At 43.0% G+C, this 19059-nt stretch overlaps 1 long non-coding RNA gene across 1 annotated transcript in view; it reads right to left on the minus strand.

Moving 5' to 3' along the window:
- The window catches only part of LOC119974600, a 32154-nt gene extending 26505 nt beyond the window's left edge, over window positions 1–5649 (minus strand). Inside the window, exons 1-2 of the long non-coding RNA XR_005462531.1 lie at window positions 5619–5649; window positions 2889–2909 (exon numbers count right to left, since the gene is read on the minus strand). This is a non-coding gene — a long non-coding RNA (uncharacterized LOC119974600). The remainder of the gene's footprint in view (window positions 1–2888; window positions 2910–5618) is intronic.
- Window positions 5650–19059: the final 13410 nt, after the last annotated feature.

A 19059-nucleotide genomic window follows, 5' to 3' on the forward strand; every position in this document is an offset into this window, starting at 1 on the left:
TACAATCAAGCTGCCGTCTTCATTCAGAGACATTGTTTCCAGCATGACGTTGAAAATATAGTTTTTCCTGACCTCGTTTTTACATTATGCTCATTTAGTCTCTCTCAGTATAGCCCTCAATCGTCATCTGTATATTTCTACCTGCCGCAGTTTAATTGTATACCTTATACATGGATAATCCATGGTACTAACATGGATTGACGATTGGCTATCAGACAGAAAGCAGAGAGTTGGGATAAAATGTTTTTTTTCGGAATGGCAACCGGTGACAAGTGGTGTCCCGCAGGGTTCAGTGTTGGGGCCACAGCTGTTCTCTTTATATATTAACGATCTAGATGACGGGACTGGGGGCATTCTGGCCAAGTTTTCCGATGATACAAAGATTGGTGGAGGGGCAGGTAGTATTGAGGAGGTGGGGAGGCTGCAGAAAGATTTAGGCAGTTTAGGAGAATGGTCCAAGAAGTGGCTGATGAAATTCAACGTGGGCAAGTGCGAGGTCTTGCACTTTGGAAAGAAGAATAGAGGCATGGACTATTTTCTAAACGGTGACAACATTCATAATGCTAAAGTGCAAAGGGTCCCAGTCCCAGTCCAGGATTCTCTAAAGGTAAACTTGCAGGTTGAGTCCGTAATTAAGAAAGCAAATGTAATGTTGTCATTTATCTCAAGAGGCTTGGAATATAAAAGCAGGGATGTACTTCTGAGGCTTTATAAAACACGAGTTAGGCCCCATTTAGAATACTGTGAGCAATTTTTGGCCCCACACCTCAGGAAGGACATACTGGCACTGGAGCGGGTCCAGCGGAGATTCACACGGATGATCCCAGGAATAGTAGGCCTAACATACGATGAACGTCTGAGGATCGTGGGATTATATTCATTGGAGTTCAGGAGGTTGAGGGGAGATATAATAGAAACTTACAAGATAATGAATGGCTTGGATAGGATGGACGTAGGGACGTTGTTTCCATTAGCAGGAGAGACTAGGACGCGGGGGCGCAGCCTTAGAATAAAAGGGAGTCACTTTAGAACAGAGATGAGGAGAAATATCTTCAGCCAGAGAATGGTAGGTCTGTGGAATTCATTGCCACAGAGGGCGGTGGAGGCCGGGACGTTGAGTGTCTTTAAGACAGAAATTGATAAATTCTTGATTTCTCGAGGAATTAAGGGCTATGGGGAGAGAGCGGGTAAATGGAGTTGAAATCAACCATGATTGAATGGTGGAGTGGACTCGATGGGCCGAATGGCCTTACTTCCGCTCCTATGTCTTATGGTCTTATGTTCTTATCTACTGCTGCACGATAGCACAACAGGATAGCACTCTGGCCTCCCAGCGCCAGGGTCCCCAGGATCGATTCCCTAATGGGTCACTGTCTGTGTGGAGTCTCCATATTCTCCCGTGTGTGTATGGGTTTCCACCTCGTCCTCCGGTTTCCTCCCACAGTCTAAAGAGTTGCAGGTTATGTGGATTGGCAAACATAAATTGCCCTTAGTGACCAAACATTTGAGGAGGTGTTTTTGGGTTCGGGGATAGGTTTGAACTGAGGCTTAAGTGAGTCGATGCTGCGAATGGCCTCCGTTCGCACTGCATGTTCTACCTTCTAGACTTCCGAAGGCAACGTATAACTGATATAAGTCACCCCTCAGCATCAACATTTCACATAAAAAATGACACTAGCCGTTGCAATCTATCAAAACTGAAATATGAAGCACTGACTACAATCTTAAAGAGTCTCACTGCATCCCTCCATCACAAATTATGTATTTTCTGTAATATTTTGACCATGTTCTATGCATGCTTAGAGATGTGGGCTGACCTGCATTTGATACATTTCCACCTCCTCTGCACATCTCTGTGGGGGAGTTGAAGTACGGGGAGAATGTGCAAACGCCACACGGACAGTAACCCAGAGCCGGGATTGAACCTTGGACCTCAACGCCGTGAGGAATCAGCGCGAACCCACTGCGCCACCGTGCTACCCTCATCATTGTTTCTACATTCAATGAAAAGATCAATTAATGTTACCATCCATGCGTCCTCTTCACTATATGACACTCCTGTCCTTCCAGTTCACGACTGGTTGAAAAGTATCAGTATTCACTGACTACCTCGTCCTCTAGTCATATCGTCCCGTATGTGGACTGTTCCGCAACACGGAAACCATTATTGTACAGCTGGTGAAATGGCGTGAAAACCTGGTTGGTAGTTGACTGGGACACGGGTAGCGTTTGCGACTTCTGTCGTTTTATATTATAGGTAATTTGCACTCGCTAGTCGTGAAGTCAAGTTTCTTCACTTGCATTATAAATATGTTATGTTAATTTCTGTTTACAACATTGGGTTGCCTGGCATCGAGTTATCCTGGTTTCCCAGTTGCTTCTTGAAAAATCGTTCAAATTAAAACAAATTTATTTTTATCTGATGATCAAATCCATAGTCACTCTCTGTAACTTAAATTCGGACCAATAAAAATATGTTCTCCGTGTAATGTTACACTTGGAGCTGTTTAAGACTCAGCGTTCTTCTGTAGATTTTCAACTTCCGGCGGCCGTGAATGCTAGGAAAGGAATATGAACAGACTAACATGCAACCAAAACACTTCCCTCCCTATGTCAATCGGAATTCTATTCAGCAAACACACATTCAGTTTATTGTGTATCAGTGCACGCCTTGAAAGACCTGTATCCCAGTTGGCGGCCACATGACAACAGTTGTTCATTGTCTTTAATTCTCCTTATGCCCAGAAGACGGTTCGTTTTGAGGTTTTCCTGCCCTCACGCCTCTAATAAATAGACAAGAAAATTAAGTTGAAAGACTGCATTGCCAGAAAACAGCAGTACATTTTCCAAAATATTATCTCTTATGTAAAATTCCATACACTACTCACGCTTAGTCCTGTCGTAGAGTGCTGTATCCGTGTACAGGTAGATATCGGGATGGAACAGAGAATGAGAGAGTGAGAAGTTGATGCAGAGGCATTTGCATTTGCAACGTTACAGGCAAAACGAAATGGAGGCTAAGAATGAAGATACATCCATCAACGGCTATTCGAGCCACGATCGAACAGTGGTTGTCACTGTTGCTTCACAGTGCCAAGGTCCCCCTTTCGATTCCCGCCTGGATCACTTTCTGTGCAGAGTCTGCATCTTCTCCCCGTGTCTGCGTCAGGTTCCTCCGGGGGCTCCGATTTCCTCCAACATGTCTCGAAAGATGTGCTGCTGGGAAATTTGGACATTTTGAATTCTACCTCCGTGAACACCAACTGACGCCAGAGTGCGGCGATGAGGGGATTTGCACGGTATCTTCACTGCAGTGTTAACGTAAGAATACCTGTGACAATAAAAAAAATTATCATTACTGTCTCGAAACACAGTTATTATGAACATGCGAAATTTCTTCATTGAGTATATCAGTCTCTGTAAAAAAGGCAAGTATCCATATGCCAAGATGACTCTCGCTGCTTCGCTAATTGACAAGTAGAGGTGACTGGCGATTATTTAACCTGACGGTCGCCACATCTCAGGACAGGAGCACGTTTGAGAACGCAGGACCATCATAAATAATCTCACCTAGTACGAAAATTAATTCCGTGTTATTGGTCTCGCTCTCCATGCTGAAACGGCTGTTTCATAGATTTCATAGAATTTACAGTGCAGAAGGAGGCCATTCGGCCCATCGAGTCTGCACCGGCTCTTGGAATGAGCACCCTACCCAAGCCCACACCTCCACCCTATCCCCATAACCCAGTAACCCCACCTAACACTAAGGGCAATTTTGAACCTGAGGGAAATTTAGCCTGGCCAATTCACCTAACCTGCACATCTTTGGACTGTGGGAGGAAACCGGAGCACCCGGAGGAAACCCACGCACACACGGGGAGAACGTGCAGACTCCACACAGACAGTGACCCAAGCCGGGATTCGAACCTGGGACCCTGGAGCTGTGAAGCATTTATGCTAACCACTATGCTAATGTGCTGTTAAACTGGGATAAACCGGCCCTTCCAGTCTTTGTAGACATTTAGTGCAAACATCTGGCAACCCTGCCTCCAATGTAAATTTGTGCATAGATATGAAAGAAATGCTGTTTACTGTTCTGTTTAGTCGTTATTGCACTGCATATAAATATTTTTATACAGTCCCCAATCATATTCCTTATGCACAGATTAGGAATGAATTAATTTAAGGTCGCACTACGTGCACAGTTCAGGCTATTTCCGATTTTGGGACACGTTTCTTGGTAGCCTACGCATTCTCATACCGACATACGATAGAACTGCGTCATTGGTTAACCATGGAGTCGTTGATGTTGATACGTTTTATAAAATCAAGAAAATGTAAACAATAAAGGTTGCCAGGAAGGAATTAGTGTGTTACCTATTTGTTGCAATAATGTAGGCTCTATTACACGTAGTAATTGATAAAGATGTCTCTTTAAAGGGACGTTATCATAGATGCGAAATGGAAAACTTTGCAGTTCGCTGGCTGGATATTTGATCGGAGGTTGTCTGTTACGTTAAGCCGATCGTTCCAACTGTTTGTACTGCAGAACGATAAGCACAAGAACGTATTGTGAGCAAATTAAAGAGTTTATGACACGAACAAATCAAAAACAGAACAGCAATGTCTGATTCGTTCTATACAACTCTAAATGCACTCTGCCTCCAGCGGCTTAAGTAACCTTCTATTATTTGCTTTCTGCCAGGTAAATCATTCCTCCTGCTGTACGAATAGCGTAATTTGCAAGCAGCTGCTTTCAGTATGTCCGCAAGTGTCCTAATGCTTGAATGCTCATCAGACGAATCAGTAACTGTGTTTTAAAAGTGAGGACGGAGGGAAAAAATACTCAATCTCGGAGTCCAGAGCATTCATTAACATATGTTAAGTAAACATTCATGGAACACTTCGGGTGCATCTGCATGAGCGTTCGCCCGACAGTTCGTCGTGGAAAGAAACAGCTGAAACCAGCAACTTGGTGGCGATCATAACCTATGTGTCTGTGAATTGTAGATATGTTTTGTCTCTCCATCGTTGCATTTTTTTATTAAGTTCATCTAACTCAAATATCGCCGGTCGACGCTCTCAGGAATATGTAAGGCGCAATATATTTGTAAATATGTATCCTCTTTGATGAATAACGTGCAATAATCACTGTGATGTCGAATCCCCCACCTGCAATCAAACTCTGTCGACATCCGCTTTGACAGTACATCTATTGCTATAGTTCTATCCATCCAGAAGAGCTCACATCTATAAATAAATAAATATGTGCCTCAGACGTATGATTCTGTATTATGTTGCCAATGAAAATGTCTGTCTCCATACACAAATGCACTTTTTCCTGTAATTTAAAGCTCTGAGAATTCCTGTCTCCTGTACATTCTGCGGAATGAACCAGTTTTTCAGTTATACTCTCTCTCCGCCTAAAGGTTGGCTGAACGTAAGCCTATACACATAATATGTCATTTTCGAATTCGGCACGAACAAAAGGTGGATATGTTAACCTCGATCTGAAGCTGTCCACAGACGTTAATTTTTATTTGCCAATGATAATTTGTTCCAATAATTAAGTCTCCCAATATCGAAGAGGTTCTGCAACAAATACATTGCTTCCTTACCCGTTCTGCACTGATTGTATTCTCTGGGGGCTTGGAAAAGATAAATACATACATTAAAGTTGTCCATGTTGATATACACAACAGAAAATTCCGACTGCATCAATTTCTTATTCAAGACGAAAAGTTGACGAGCGATCTGGTCGGAACATTACACTGCTTAAGCCACACGATTCACAACTGTGAATAATCTAACGCCATGAAATTGGATAATTTTTTCAAAAATTTATCGAAGTCCCGAATGTGATAAAAATAAGGAGAATTCAAGAAAAATGTGTCAGATCCTTTCTCATATTCTCCCTCTTAGTAATCCGAACACAAATCTATTCTTTACACCGTCGCATCCAGACGTTAAAAACGTAAACATTCTTAAACTATGATACAAGTAATTCCATTGATAGAACGTGAAATCAGTCGTAGTAGCATCAACAGAACAGTACAGCACAGAACAGGCCCTTCGGCCCTCGATGTTGTGCAGAGCAATGATCACCATTTTCAAACCCACATATCCACCCTATACCCGTAAACTAACAACCCCACCTCCTTAACCTTACTTTTTTATGACACTACGGGAAATTTAGCATGGCCAATCCACCGAACCAGCACATCTTTGGACTGTGGGAGGAAACCGGAGCACCCGGAGGAAATCCACGCACACACGGGGAGGACGTGCAGACTCCGCACTGACAGTGAACCAGCCGGGAATTGAACCTGGGACCCTGGAGCTGTGAAGCATTTATGCTAACCACCATGCTACCGTGCTGCCCTCAATATATTGTTCTAAAAAAATTGTAAAATTAAAAGAAAACACCTTGCATGACAGGTGCAAACACGATTTGTAAATAGCACACAATAAAAAATAATGACATATTTCCGATATTTAATCGAAACGCTGTGTTCCTCCGTACAGTGTGTCATTTTAAAGTCGAGGTTCTGAGATTTATTGGTCTTTTCCCTAAAATTTACGATTTAAGCAGTCGAAAACAGGGACATAGGTATCTGTATATGAAATGTCGACAATTAGCGACGAGTGTCCGGATTCACGATGCAGCACGTGGGTTAACACTACAGCCTCACGGCGCTGAGGTCTCAGGTTCGATCCCGGCTCTGAGTCACTGTCCGTGTGGAGTTTGCACATTCTCCGTTTGTTTGCGTGGGTTTCCCCACCACAACTCAAAAATGTGCACGCTAGGTGGATTGGCCACCCTAAATTGCCCCTTAATTGGAAAAAAGGAATTGGGTACTGTAAACTTAAAAAAAAACAGAATAGGAGAAGGTTAATGAGAGTGGGGGTGAGGCAATGCGCAAGTGAAATCAGAGGTAGGAATTTTCATTTCAGGTATTGCTTTAACAGGGGGAAATAAATCACGTTTCGTAGTCAAAAGTAGGTTTTCTCCGACCGGAATATGTCCGTGTGTGGATGTACTTATAGCCTGCATGTGCTATTGCTTATTGCTTTATTGCTTACATGTGCTTATAGCCTGCAATTACATCAACGAAATATGCATCACACATGGTAGTGATATTGAGCTTCAGAGCGCAAAAAGAAACACTTCGGTCCATCGTGCCAAGCTGAACAAGAAGCACGTATCTACTTGAGTCCATTTTCCAGCACTTGGGTCGGTAGCCTTCGATGCTGGGACGTTTCAAATGCATGTCTCCAAGTTTATTCTCCGTTGTAACCGTTCGCGCTTCACCCGACATTTGAGGGTGCTAGTTTCAGATGCTTACCGTCGGGATTAAATAAATATATTCCTCGAATACCGTCCAAATCTCCTTCTATTGTGGTAATCGATGCTTCTGGTTATTGGCTCTTCTAATTAGAGTAAACGTTCATTCCTACCGGTCATGGGTACGTATTGAATTTTTTTTGCACCTGAGTCCTGTTTCCCATGTCAGCCTTCACTATTCCGTAGATCGAACATCGTGCCGCGACAGTGTTCCTTCACAGCTAAAACGCTCCAGCCCAAACTACGTCATGGTGAACTACCCCGCACGCTTTGTGTTGCAATCACATATTTATCAAATTATAAAGCATGGCTAAGAAATATTCTAACACGGTGCACGATGCGGGCTGTAATCAAAATTCACACATTGCAATGAATTAATTCCAATTGTGAACTTTCGTCAAATCTGAATGCTGTGCAATTTCTCTATCAGATACGGCAGTCGTAATGCTTTCCAATCAATTGTGTCAAACATTAATTCTGATATTTGGCGAAAAGTCACCTCAAAGTATATAAAATACGCAATCATTCCAAAGACAAGTTAACTAACTAATTCGTGTTTTTCTCCTACGGTCGGTGGTCAGCAGAATAATTCTCTGCCCCCCTCTCACACTCTCTGTTGAGTTCCTTTTCGGAGCATAGCAGATTCTGTCTCTCTAAAATAAGGAGCCAGACGAGGCAATCACAGCATGAAAGGAGCAATATATCACTTTCCGATGGCACCACAAATGTTCGTTCATTGGAACCAGTCCTTGTGATACGCAGTAATGTTAGATTATATTTTTACCCCCAAAATGGAAGGGTTAAAGAGCCATAATATTTATCACTTTTGAGCGACAATTCCAAATAAAATGGACATTTGACACCTGCCGAAATTTGGTTCAAGGGAGCTGTCCGGGACAATTATACATGTCTAGTCCAGTATCCTTTTGATGTGTCCATGAATTATGAACAGGAAAAGAATTATATCCGGATGGCCCACTCGTAAAATCTCAGAGAGATAATTTTTCAAAGTGCACGTCAGTAATCGTGCACAATTAGTGAAATAAAACTTTAGCTTGAGTGAATAGCGGCTCGAATGCACACCCTTGGGGATTTCACAATTAAGTGTGTTCAGAAAATAACTGTTTTCGGTCAGTTTGATTGTAAGTATTGTAACTAATACTAAAGTTCTTAGATATGTTTAATTAGAGTCGTGAGGGAAGCAGTTCAACAAGATCCCTTTTTCCTTTGATATTTCCTAAATATCTCACATTTCAGAAAGTGACCTTTGTCTGCTGAAGGGGAAGAATATGTGGGCCTGACGAAGGCTTAGTCTCAAACTAAAGTTGAGAAAAGTCTAGCTAGTGGTAATGAAGTGAGTGAATTACACGAACGAAAAGAGGTAAATTATATAACTGAATTAATTAATGCAAACGCGATTAAAACTGGATGATAACTCGATCCGGGGCAAAAGCGTCTGCAGTCAATATTTCTTGTTTGAGCAGTGCAGCTCAGTTTTTGAACCGAAGGCTGAACTACATTCGATGCAGTGCAATAGTGAGTACGGTAATTCACGAGGACTTTTTCTGACAGGACGACGCCACATTTATGAAGAAAAGGCCTTCGATTTTGGTAGCAGGACATAGGCACTATGTAAATATGACCTCAAAGTGGACAGAAGGAGATGTGCTCAGTTTTGCAATTGTACCAAATCGTAATATAAAATATTTATCTTGTTTGGATTTAAAAGGGGCCCCAGTTAGAAACAGCTAAGTGGCATTGGAACAGTGATAATATAAACCATTCTAGTGGGGTAAATTAAATGGAATCTAGCGGCATAAGGGGATTGTCTCTTCCAATGGAATGACTTAGTTCTTTGCAGAAAAGAGCACTATTGCAGACGGGAGATATGCCTGTCTGCATACAGGTTTTGTGGCAACTACATTTTCCATGATAGAAATTGCAGTGCGAGCTGGTGGGGCCATTCGTTGGAGTCCATGAATGTTGCAATGATGTAGCCAACGTAGAAGGAAGTTCTGCATCATGTGGGGACCTGGGGAATGGGAGAAGAATAATAACCTAACTGAATCATTGACTGAGTAAAGTTGATATTGGCAAGAAAGAAATCAGATTAGTAAGAAGGACGCTTCGCTAAAAATATGATGCTACGGAATACGTTGAATTCCATCAGACACGACTACTAATATAGGGAAAAGTGCGATCAATACATTTCGGAAAATTATCTCAAAAAATCTTCTCTGGCCGTTGTTCTTGCAAGCCTCTTGACTATAGAATTAGTAAGGTTTTGAAATTAATAATATGGCTATGTAGGTCGAGCAAGTGATGGGACGGGACTGTTGCCATAGTTTTTTTTTAAATTGAGCTGGTAATCCAATAAAGCAGTAATGCAGATCTGAAGGGTCAGATACCCTATTTCATCATGACATTTGGTGTAATTGGAATTGAACAAAGACAAATCTGTCATAAAAATCCAAATTAAATAATTGTTCGCAGTCAAAACCCATCCGAAGTTCGTGGGTCTTTTAGGGAAGAAAATCTGCCACCCTTACATGACAATTGACAAATAAATCAGATAATGACAGAAAGTGATATGGAACAGGAAATGAGTGAATGAAACAAGATGAAATAGATAATGCAAATGAAAGTCCTAATGTGAGTGCGGCTGGCTTTCGAAATAAAACAGCCAAACTGAGAGAATGAATATAGTAATAAGTAAGTATGATTCAACAGCCATAACGGAGACTTGGCTGCAGGACATAGGAGTGGGCAGGGGTATTTTTGCATCAGAAATTGCTGACCTAATTTGAGGATGCCAGGATGTGAAAAGGTTTACATTCAGATGAGGAATTGTAGGAGGAGGAAAATAACTGCCGAGAGTTATGGCAGGGTCGTATATACCATAAATAGTCGCATGCTTGTCAGAAAAGTGCACTAATAATAAGGGGAGATTTTAAATTGAAGATATAGTGCTAAAGTCTGGTGGGCTAAGGTCTCCCTGATGAATTGGCGAACACTGTTAAAGATAGTTTCAGAGAATAATCTGTTCTGGCGAAAACCAGAGAATAGGCTGTACTAGAGCTGGTGTTGTACAAGAGGATGGGAATAATTCATGATTTTATAGTGAAGTCGGCCCTTGGCTGCACCAGCCAAAAGGTAATTTGAATGTTTCATTCTGGTGCAGAAAGCCGTGAGTGGACCTCAGGCTGTGTTTTCAAACTAAATAAATTAAATTAGGAGTGCATTGCGGCTGTGCATCTTTAAGTGCATTGGACAAACATGAGCCGTCAATAGCGATACTGTAGCGAAACTGTGATTGTATTTACGTGAGGAACTGATGTTTAATATCTCGATTAAGTTCATTTTACACAGAATAGAAGGACATTCATTAATAAAGCTATCAGTGTATTGTCCTCTGTACGCAGAAATTGTTACTTCGACATTTCTAATGACTTCTCTCTGGCTTCATTTTGGAAAGAAATGTACAGCCGGATTGATGCACACCCAGAGCCATAACATACTGTTGAAATAATTGCAAGAAGACTGTCGAAAATTCCCTCTTCTGCAGTTTTACATCTCTCCGCCACATATTACAAAAAGTTTCAAACTTCAATTTTGAAATTGTCTATTTGCATCGTAATACTTAGGTAGTTAGAAGATGTCCATCGACCGAGACAATGCTGTTGAAACTGTTCATGCCCACCAAAACCAAACACAAATTATTCACTCAGCCATTTTTCTAATAAAGAATTAGCCTCAGCATTGTTAATCCAATGTACCACAATAAAATAAATGGTGGATCGCACTGTGGCATGTGCCTTCAAATGAGTTCACATCCACAACCTGCCACTGACAAAACTGTGCAGTGAGTGACTTCCTTCCATCGGGAGAGTCAGAAGATACCGAATTCCAACCTATGAACAAGGCTCAGTGGGAAAGAACGGGACATTATCCAAGTCCCCTTCTGTCATTTATTAATATTAATCGAAAATTTAAATCTTTCCGGAGTACCTTCCCATCCAGCGGTTAATTAAGTGGGCGGCACAGTGGCCGAGTGGTTGGCACTGCTTCTTACGGCAATGAGGACTATCCAGGCCCCCTGTCACTGCCGTGTGCAGTCTGCACATTCTACCTGTGGCTGCGTGGGTTTCACAACCACATTTCAAAGACGGGCAGGTTATGTGGGTTGGCTACACTAAATTGCCCATTAATTTGAAAAATGATAACTGGGTGTTCAAAATTATGAAAATAAAAGTAAGTTTATTTGACCAGACAATGATCTGACAAGGGTCAAAAATGTTCGTGCCATTTTGATAGGAAAAGTAATAAAGAATCATGGAAATGAAATGGTGAGAGATGGCAGAGCTCTGATGTCGGGGGAGCCTTGAACAAATACACGAATCAGAAATGACCAGTGTACAGCTTCGTCAAGTGGTTTTGGTCGCTAAGAGAATCACATCATGACGACGGTAATTCAATAGAGAACGATGGATTTGATGCTTCAGTTTTGCAAGGAAATGTTAAGACCCCCTTTCCAGTAATGTGCACAGAATTGGTAATGATTTTTAACGAGAGAACAAAGAACAGGCACATAAACAGGCCCATTGGCCCTCCAAGCCTGTGACGGTCATGATGCTACCCTTGGCCAAAAGTCTCAGCTTAATTTGTCAAAATACCTTTCGAACACCGTTAATGTATCTGCTTCCACAACCTCCTCTGACACCGTTTGCACCAATCTGCCATGAATCACCTTGTCAAAGTCTTTACTGACGCATATGCAATTAACATCCACCGCCCTCCACTCATCAATCATCTTTGTTAACTCCTCAAATAAAACAATCAAGTCAGTAAGACAAGAGCTCCCGTCACAGAACCATGCCTCCTGTCGCTAAAGCTCCATTTCTTTTCAGTTGGTATAAAGCCTTTCCCTGATAATTCACTCCAATAATTTACCAACTACCGAGGTGAGGCGCACGAGCCCATAGTTTCCAGGATTATCCCTGCTACCTTTTTTAAACAGGGGTACCATTTTACCTATTCTACCGTTCTCTGCGATCTCACCAGTCGCCAACGAGGATACAAAGATGCCAGTTAAGGCCCCAGCAATTTCCTCCCTTGTTTCGCCGTGTATTCTGAGGTGATTTCCATCCGGACGTATCAACCTTAATTTGTTTTTATAGACCGAAGACCTCCTCCTTTTCGATGTCAACATGACTCAGACCATTTTTCACAAAGTCCTTTTGTTTAATGAATACTGATGCAACTTTTCGTACCTCACACATTTCCTCTGCCTCAACACATAGCTTTCTCCAGTATCCTTCAGTTGTTCAATCCTTTCCCTGGCCACCCTCCTGCTTTTTACATCTGAAGAGATTGCTTTTGGATTAACCTTAATCCAAATTGTCAATGACGTTCTATAACCCCTCCCACACCTCCTAATTTCCGCCGTAAATACTTTCTTACTTTGGTTATACTCCACAAGCGTTCCCACTGTCCCGGTCCTTCTTGACCATAGAAAACCTCCTTTTTATGTTTGACAATGTTCACAGTGTCCCTCGTTATCCAAGTCTCCCTGAGTCTTCAATCCGAACACTTGGTTCTATCAGGAATCATAATCAACTGTCGCTTGAAAGATTCCACATGTCCGATGTTGATTTACCCTCCAAAATGTGCAGCCAATCCAAATTCGTCAATTCCTGTCAAGTTTATCGCAATTTGCCTTTGCCCAGTTTGGCAAATTAACGCTGGAGTTAAACTCAGCATTATACAAAAGTATTCGAAACGTACGGAATTGCGGTCACTACCATAACAATGTATCCCTACTGACATCTCAAAAACCTATCCAGGTTCATTCACTAATGCCAAGTCCAGTACTGCCCCTTCCTGAGTTAGAATATCTACATATTGCATCAATAAGCGTTCCTTGAAACAGCTTACACATTCTGCCCCATGCAAGCCCTAACAGTAAGTAAGACCCAGTCAAAATAATGGAAATTAAAACCCCCTACTGCATTAACCCTATTTATTTTGCACCTATCCAAAATCTCTCTGCCGATTTGTATCTCATTGACAGTTAGAATGCCTGTAATCAACGCCCATCATTATAATATCCCTTGTCCAGTTCCTGAGCTGTACCAAGATTGCCTCATTGTGTGAGCACTCCGAAGTCATAGAATTTTTAATTTTTTTTAACAGTGCAGAAGGAGGCCATTCAGCCCATCGAGTCTGCACCGGCTCTTGGAAATAGCACCTTACCCAAGGTCAACACCTCCACCCATTCCCATAACCCAGTAACCTCACCCAACTCTAAGGGCAATTTTGGACACTCACGGCAATTTATCATGGCCAATCCACCTAACCTGCACATCTTTGGACTGTGGGAGGAAACCGGAGCACCCGAAGGAAACCCAGGCACACACGGAGAGGAAGTGCAGTCTCCGCTCAGACAGTGACCCAATGCCGGAATCGAACCTGGGACCTTGGAGCTGTGAAGCGATTGTGCTATCCACAATGCTACCACAGTGGGGGTAATGATAACTGAGCTAAATCGCTGGCTTTTAAAGCAGACCAAGTAGGCCAGCAGCACGGTTCGATTCCCGTACCAGTCTCCCCGGGCAGGTGCTGGAATGTGGCGATTAGGAGCTTTTCATAATAACTTAATTGAAGCCTACTCGTGACAATAAGCGATTTCCATTTCATAATATGCTCCTTAAACATAAATGCTACCCCCCCCCTCCTCCTTGACACCCCCCTCTATCTCATTTAAATACCTCAATCCGCCAACATTCAGCTGGCAACTATGCCCATCATCTCACCACGTTTCTGTGATGTCCACAATATGTTCCAATTACCAATAAGTGATCGAAGTACATCTGTATTACCTGATGTACAGGCGTTGAAACAAATACAATTCAAACCACTGCATTTGAACAGACGGGTGGGGGGGGGGGTGTTCTCTCATTTGGTTCTCTGTTTCCCGATTATTACAGCTTCACAGCTAATTCTCTGGCTCGCAACCCCGTGCCTCACAAAGTTAAATCCTCCCGAGCGACACCAGCAAACATCCCAGCCAGGATATTGGTGAACCTCTAGTTCAGATGTAGCCGAACTGTTTTGCACTGGCTACAACCACCCTGAAAGACATTCCAGTCGTCAGGAAATCTGAGATCCTCCCTCCGACCAGTTAGCTGCGTATTTAGCTGCAATATCCTCCAATTTTTCTAAAGGAAATGGGAAACACGGTAGCACAGTAGTTTGGACAGATACTTCATTGAGTCAGGGTCCGACGTGCGTTTACCGGCGTGGGTCAGACTCTGAGCAGAGTCCGCACTTTCTCCTCGTATCTGCGGTGGCTTCATCCCGGTGATCGGGTTCCCTCCAACAGTCCAAAGATGTGCAGGTTAGGTGGATTGTCCATGATAAATTGCTCTTATATTCTAAATAAATGGTTGGTTGTGATACCAGGGTTTCGGGGATAGGCATTAAGTGGGGTGCTCTTTTCAGATGCTGGTCCAGACTCGATTGGCCGAATGGGCACTTTCTGCACAGTAAATTCAATGGTTTTATGATATTACTCGCGTCAGTGACAGTTGGAACAGGCAGTAATCCTGAGATTACAACTTTGAAGTCCTGCTTTTATGCTTGCTGCCACAATTCAGTTACGTTTGCTTCAGCGATGGAAAGGGGTAGGCATATACCGCAGGGCAAGAGTTACAGCTGGGGAAAGTCAATAATGATGCGATGAGGCAAGACTTAGGATGCATAGGATGGGGAAGGTAATTGCAGCGGATGGGCACAATTGAAATATGGAGCTCGTTTAAGGAACAGCTACTGCGTGTCCTTGATAAGTATGTTGCTGTCAGGCAGGGAGGACAGTGCTCAAGCGAGGGAACCGTGGTGTACGAAAGTAGTTGAATCACATGTTAAGAGGAAGATGGAGGTTTATTTAAAAATCAGGCGTGAACGTTCAGTTTGGGCGCTCGAGAGTTACAAGTTAGCTAGGAAGGACCCAAAGAGAGAGTTAAGAAGAGCCATGAAGGGATATGAGACGTATTTGGCAGTTCGGATCAAGGATAACCCTAAAGCTTTTAATAGGTATGTCAGGAATAAAAGAATGACTAGGGTATGACTAGGGCCAGTCAAGGACAGTAGTGGGAAGCTGTGCTTGGAGTCCGAGGAGATAGGAGAGGTGCTAAATGCATATTTTTCGTCAGTATTCACGCAGGAAAAGGACAATGTTGTCGAGGAGAATACTGAGATACAGGTTATTCCACTAGAAGGGATTGAGGTTCATAAGGAAAAGGTGATAGCAATTCTGGAAAGTGTGAAAGTAAATAAGTCCCCTAGGCCGGATGGCATTTGTCCGAGGATTCTCTGTGAAGCTAGGGAGGAGTTTGCAGAGTATTTGGTTTAGATCTTCATGTCGTCATTGTCTACAGGAAAAGTGCTAGAAGACTGGAGGACAGTAAATGTTGTCCCATTGTTCAAGAAGGGGAGTAGAGACAACCCCGGTAACTGCAGATGAAAGAGCCTTACTTCTGTTGTGGGAAAACTCTCGGAAAGATTTATAATCATCTAGAAAGGAATAATTTGATTAGTGATAGTCAACATGGTTTTATGAAGGGTAGGTTGTGCCTCACAAACTTTATTCAGTTCTTTGAGAAGGTGACCAAACAGATGGACGAGCAGTTGATGTAGTGTATACAGATTTTAGTAAAGCGTTTGATAAGGTTCCCCACGGTCGGCTATTGCAGAAAACACGGCGGCATGAGATTGAGGATCAGTTAGCAGCTTGGATCAGAAATTGGCTCGCTGTAAGAGGACAGAGAGTGGTACTTGAAGGGAAATGTTCCGCCTCGAGTTCAGGTACTAGTGTTGTACCACAACGATCTGATTTGGGGCCACTGCTGTTTGCCATTTTTATAAATGACCTGGAGGAGTGCGTCGAAGGATGGGTGAGTAAATTTGCAGATTACACTAAAGTAGGTGGAGTTGTGGCCATTGCAGAAATATGTTGCAGTTTACAGGGGGACATAGATAAGCTGCAGAGCTGGACTGAGAAGTGGCAAATGAGTTGAATGCAGAGAAGTGTGAGGTGATTCAGTTTGGAAGGTGTAACAGGAATGCAGAGTACTGGGCTAATGGTAAGATTCTTGGTAGTGTAGATTAGCACAGATATCTCGGTTTGCATGTCCATTGATCCCTGAAAGTTGCCACCCAGGTTGATGGGGTTGTTAAGAAGGCGTACTGTGTGTTGTCCTTTATTGGTAGATGGATTGAGTTTCAGAGCCATGAGGTCATGTTGCAGCTGAATAAAACTCTGGTGCAGCCACATTTGGAGTATTTTGTGCAATTCTGGTTGCCGCATTATCGGAAGGATGTGGACGCACTTGAAAGGGTGCAGAGGAGATTTACCAGGATGTTGCCTGGTACGGAGGGGAGATCTATTGAGGAAACACTGAGGCACTTAATGCTGTTTTTGTTAGAGAGAAGAAGGTTAAGAGGTGACTTAATTGAGGCATACAAGATAATCAGAGGATTAGCTAGGGTAGACATTGAGAGCCTTTTTCCTCGGATGGTGATGGCTATCACGAGGGGACATAGCTATAAACTGAGGGGAGATTGATCAAGAACAGATGTCAGACGTAGGTTCTTTACTCAGAGGGTAGTAAGGGTGCTGAATTCCCTGCCTGCAACAGTAGTGGACTCGCCAACATCAATAGCATTTAAATGGTCATTGGATAAACATATGGATGATAATGGAATAGTGTGGATGGGCTTTAGAGTGGTTTCACAGGTCGGCGCAACATCGAGGGCCGACGGGCGTGTACTGCTCTGCAATGTTTCACGTTCACTCCCTGAACTCCTTCTGCATGTCTCCATCAATCTTTCTGTATTTGCTGTTTGTTACGATGAGCACTACGACGTCTCGATGTTAACCCACCACTTTCACAATCCCCTGTGTTCGGTCAGAGAAATCCTTGGCCATGGCACCAGGAAGCAACGTATCATCCTGGAGTATCTTTCTTGTCCACAGAAGCGCCAATCTGTGCCCCTTACGAATGAGTCCTCTTTTACTATCGCTCTCCTGCACATTGCATGCCCCTACTGAACAAGAGTTCCAGTAGTGTTGCCACTCTTCTGGCTGATGTTGTTTTCCCGTGATAGGATTCCCCCCCCCCCCCCGCAGCACTATCCAAAACGACGTATTTATTAGAGAGGGGGCAGTCTCAAAGGAGTACTCTACTGACTGCCTGCCCTTTCGTGGGACCACGCATTTGTCTGCCTGCATCGTGCGTATGACCACGGCTCTATAATTGCTACATATCCCGCGTTCCGCCAACTGCATTATCATAAGTGCATTCAATTGCTGCTCCAGCCGAATCACGTGGTTTGTGAGTATCTGCCATTGATTATGCTCCGATGAGAAGTCAGATAAATAACATGATTATCTCAACCGGAGATCCAGCAAAGCTGGAACTTGAATACACAGATGCTTTGTTGGATGAGAAAGATATGCAGCAGAACGTCTTCTGGGAAGTTTCATCTGACTTACAGTTTTATGATGTGATATTCATGGGAACAAATCAAGTGTCTAAATTGGCCAGGAGTGAGTTAGGGAGATTCCACCCCCCCCCCCCCTACAATTAGAAAGCCTTCACGTGTAAGCATAGATTCCCGTCCGTCATTGTATCTTTAATCACCAAAGCGCAGATGAGTTACAAGGCAGCTCGGAAGGATATGAACCGGACAAGACTGGAGCACATGATTTCATACCATGCTGCTAATAATATATCACCACCCAACGAGCAACCGTACTGGCAGAATGTCATATTCATATAATCAGGCTAGAATGCAAGAGGACATGAGCGAAGTACATGGCTGTTTCCGTACGAATGGAATTTCGTCAAGCAAATGTCTGTGGTAGACACCTATTGCGCAAGCGTCCAACACCTAGCCAGGGTCTGAATGCCTGACGGATGATAAATCCACTTGAACACCTCAGGTTATTGTTAATCTGGCTAACACAGAGGAATTTATCCCACAGGCTGCCAACGTGTATTTGGAAGCGAGGCTGGACAAAAAAAAGATCAAGATCCAAGAGATATAAAGCGAGAAATCCTACAGTGTTCTGTAGAACCAGCAGGGCAACCTCAGAAAGGTACGGCCCTAAAACTCCAGAATCAAAGAGTAACGCACTCTACAAATCCACAAGATGTAAAACGGGTTCTGTACAATGGGGATAGAACCTGCAGGATGCGGAAAACAATTGTTTCACTATTTCTTTGCCACCAAAATGAGAAAACTAACCCCGATTCTGCATCCGAGCAAATGCATATCGAAAGGTCGCAAATGAAATCCACGTAATAGTTCCCATGACTGCTAATGTGCCATCTTTCAAAGTTAAAAATAATATGCAGCATGACGTGGTCATTGCTCGATAGCTGATAACCTGACGCGTCAGAATCAATGGCAAAACACATATAAAACAGTATCATTTAATCATTGTCCGTTTTGGACAACGAAAGTAACGGCTAATTTTTAAAATTTCATCAATCTGGCAAATACTTTCAAAACACTGTTGCCAAGGATTGGTCCAACACAAAAAGAACTCGCCTTCGGGACATGTGAGACCACTTTAACTCTGCAAAGTCAGTAACGCCCTGGCAGTTGCAAAGGAACAATTTCACAGTCCATTTTAATTCAATAAGCCAGGA

This window comes from Scyliorhinus canicula, chromosome 12, assembly GCF_902713615.1.
Source record: "Scyliorhinus canicula chromosome 12, sScyCan1.1, whole genome shotgun sequence".
Lineage (NCBI taxonomy): Eukaryota > Metazoa > Chordata > Chondrichthyes > Carcharhiniformes > Scyliorhinidae > Scyliorhinus > Scyliorhinus canicula.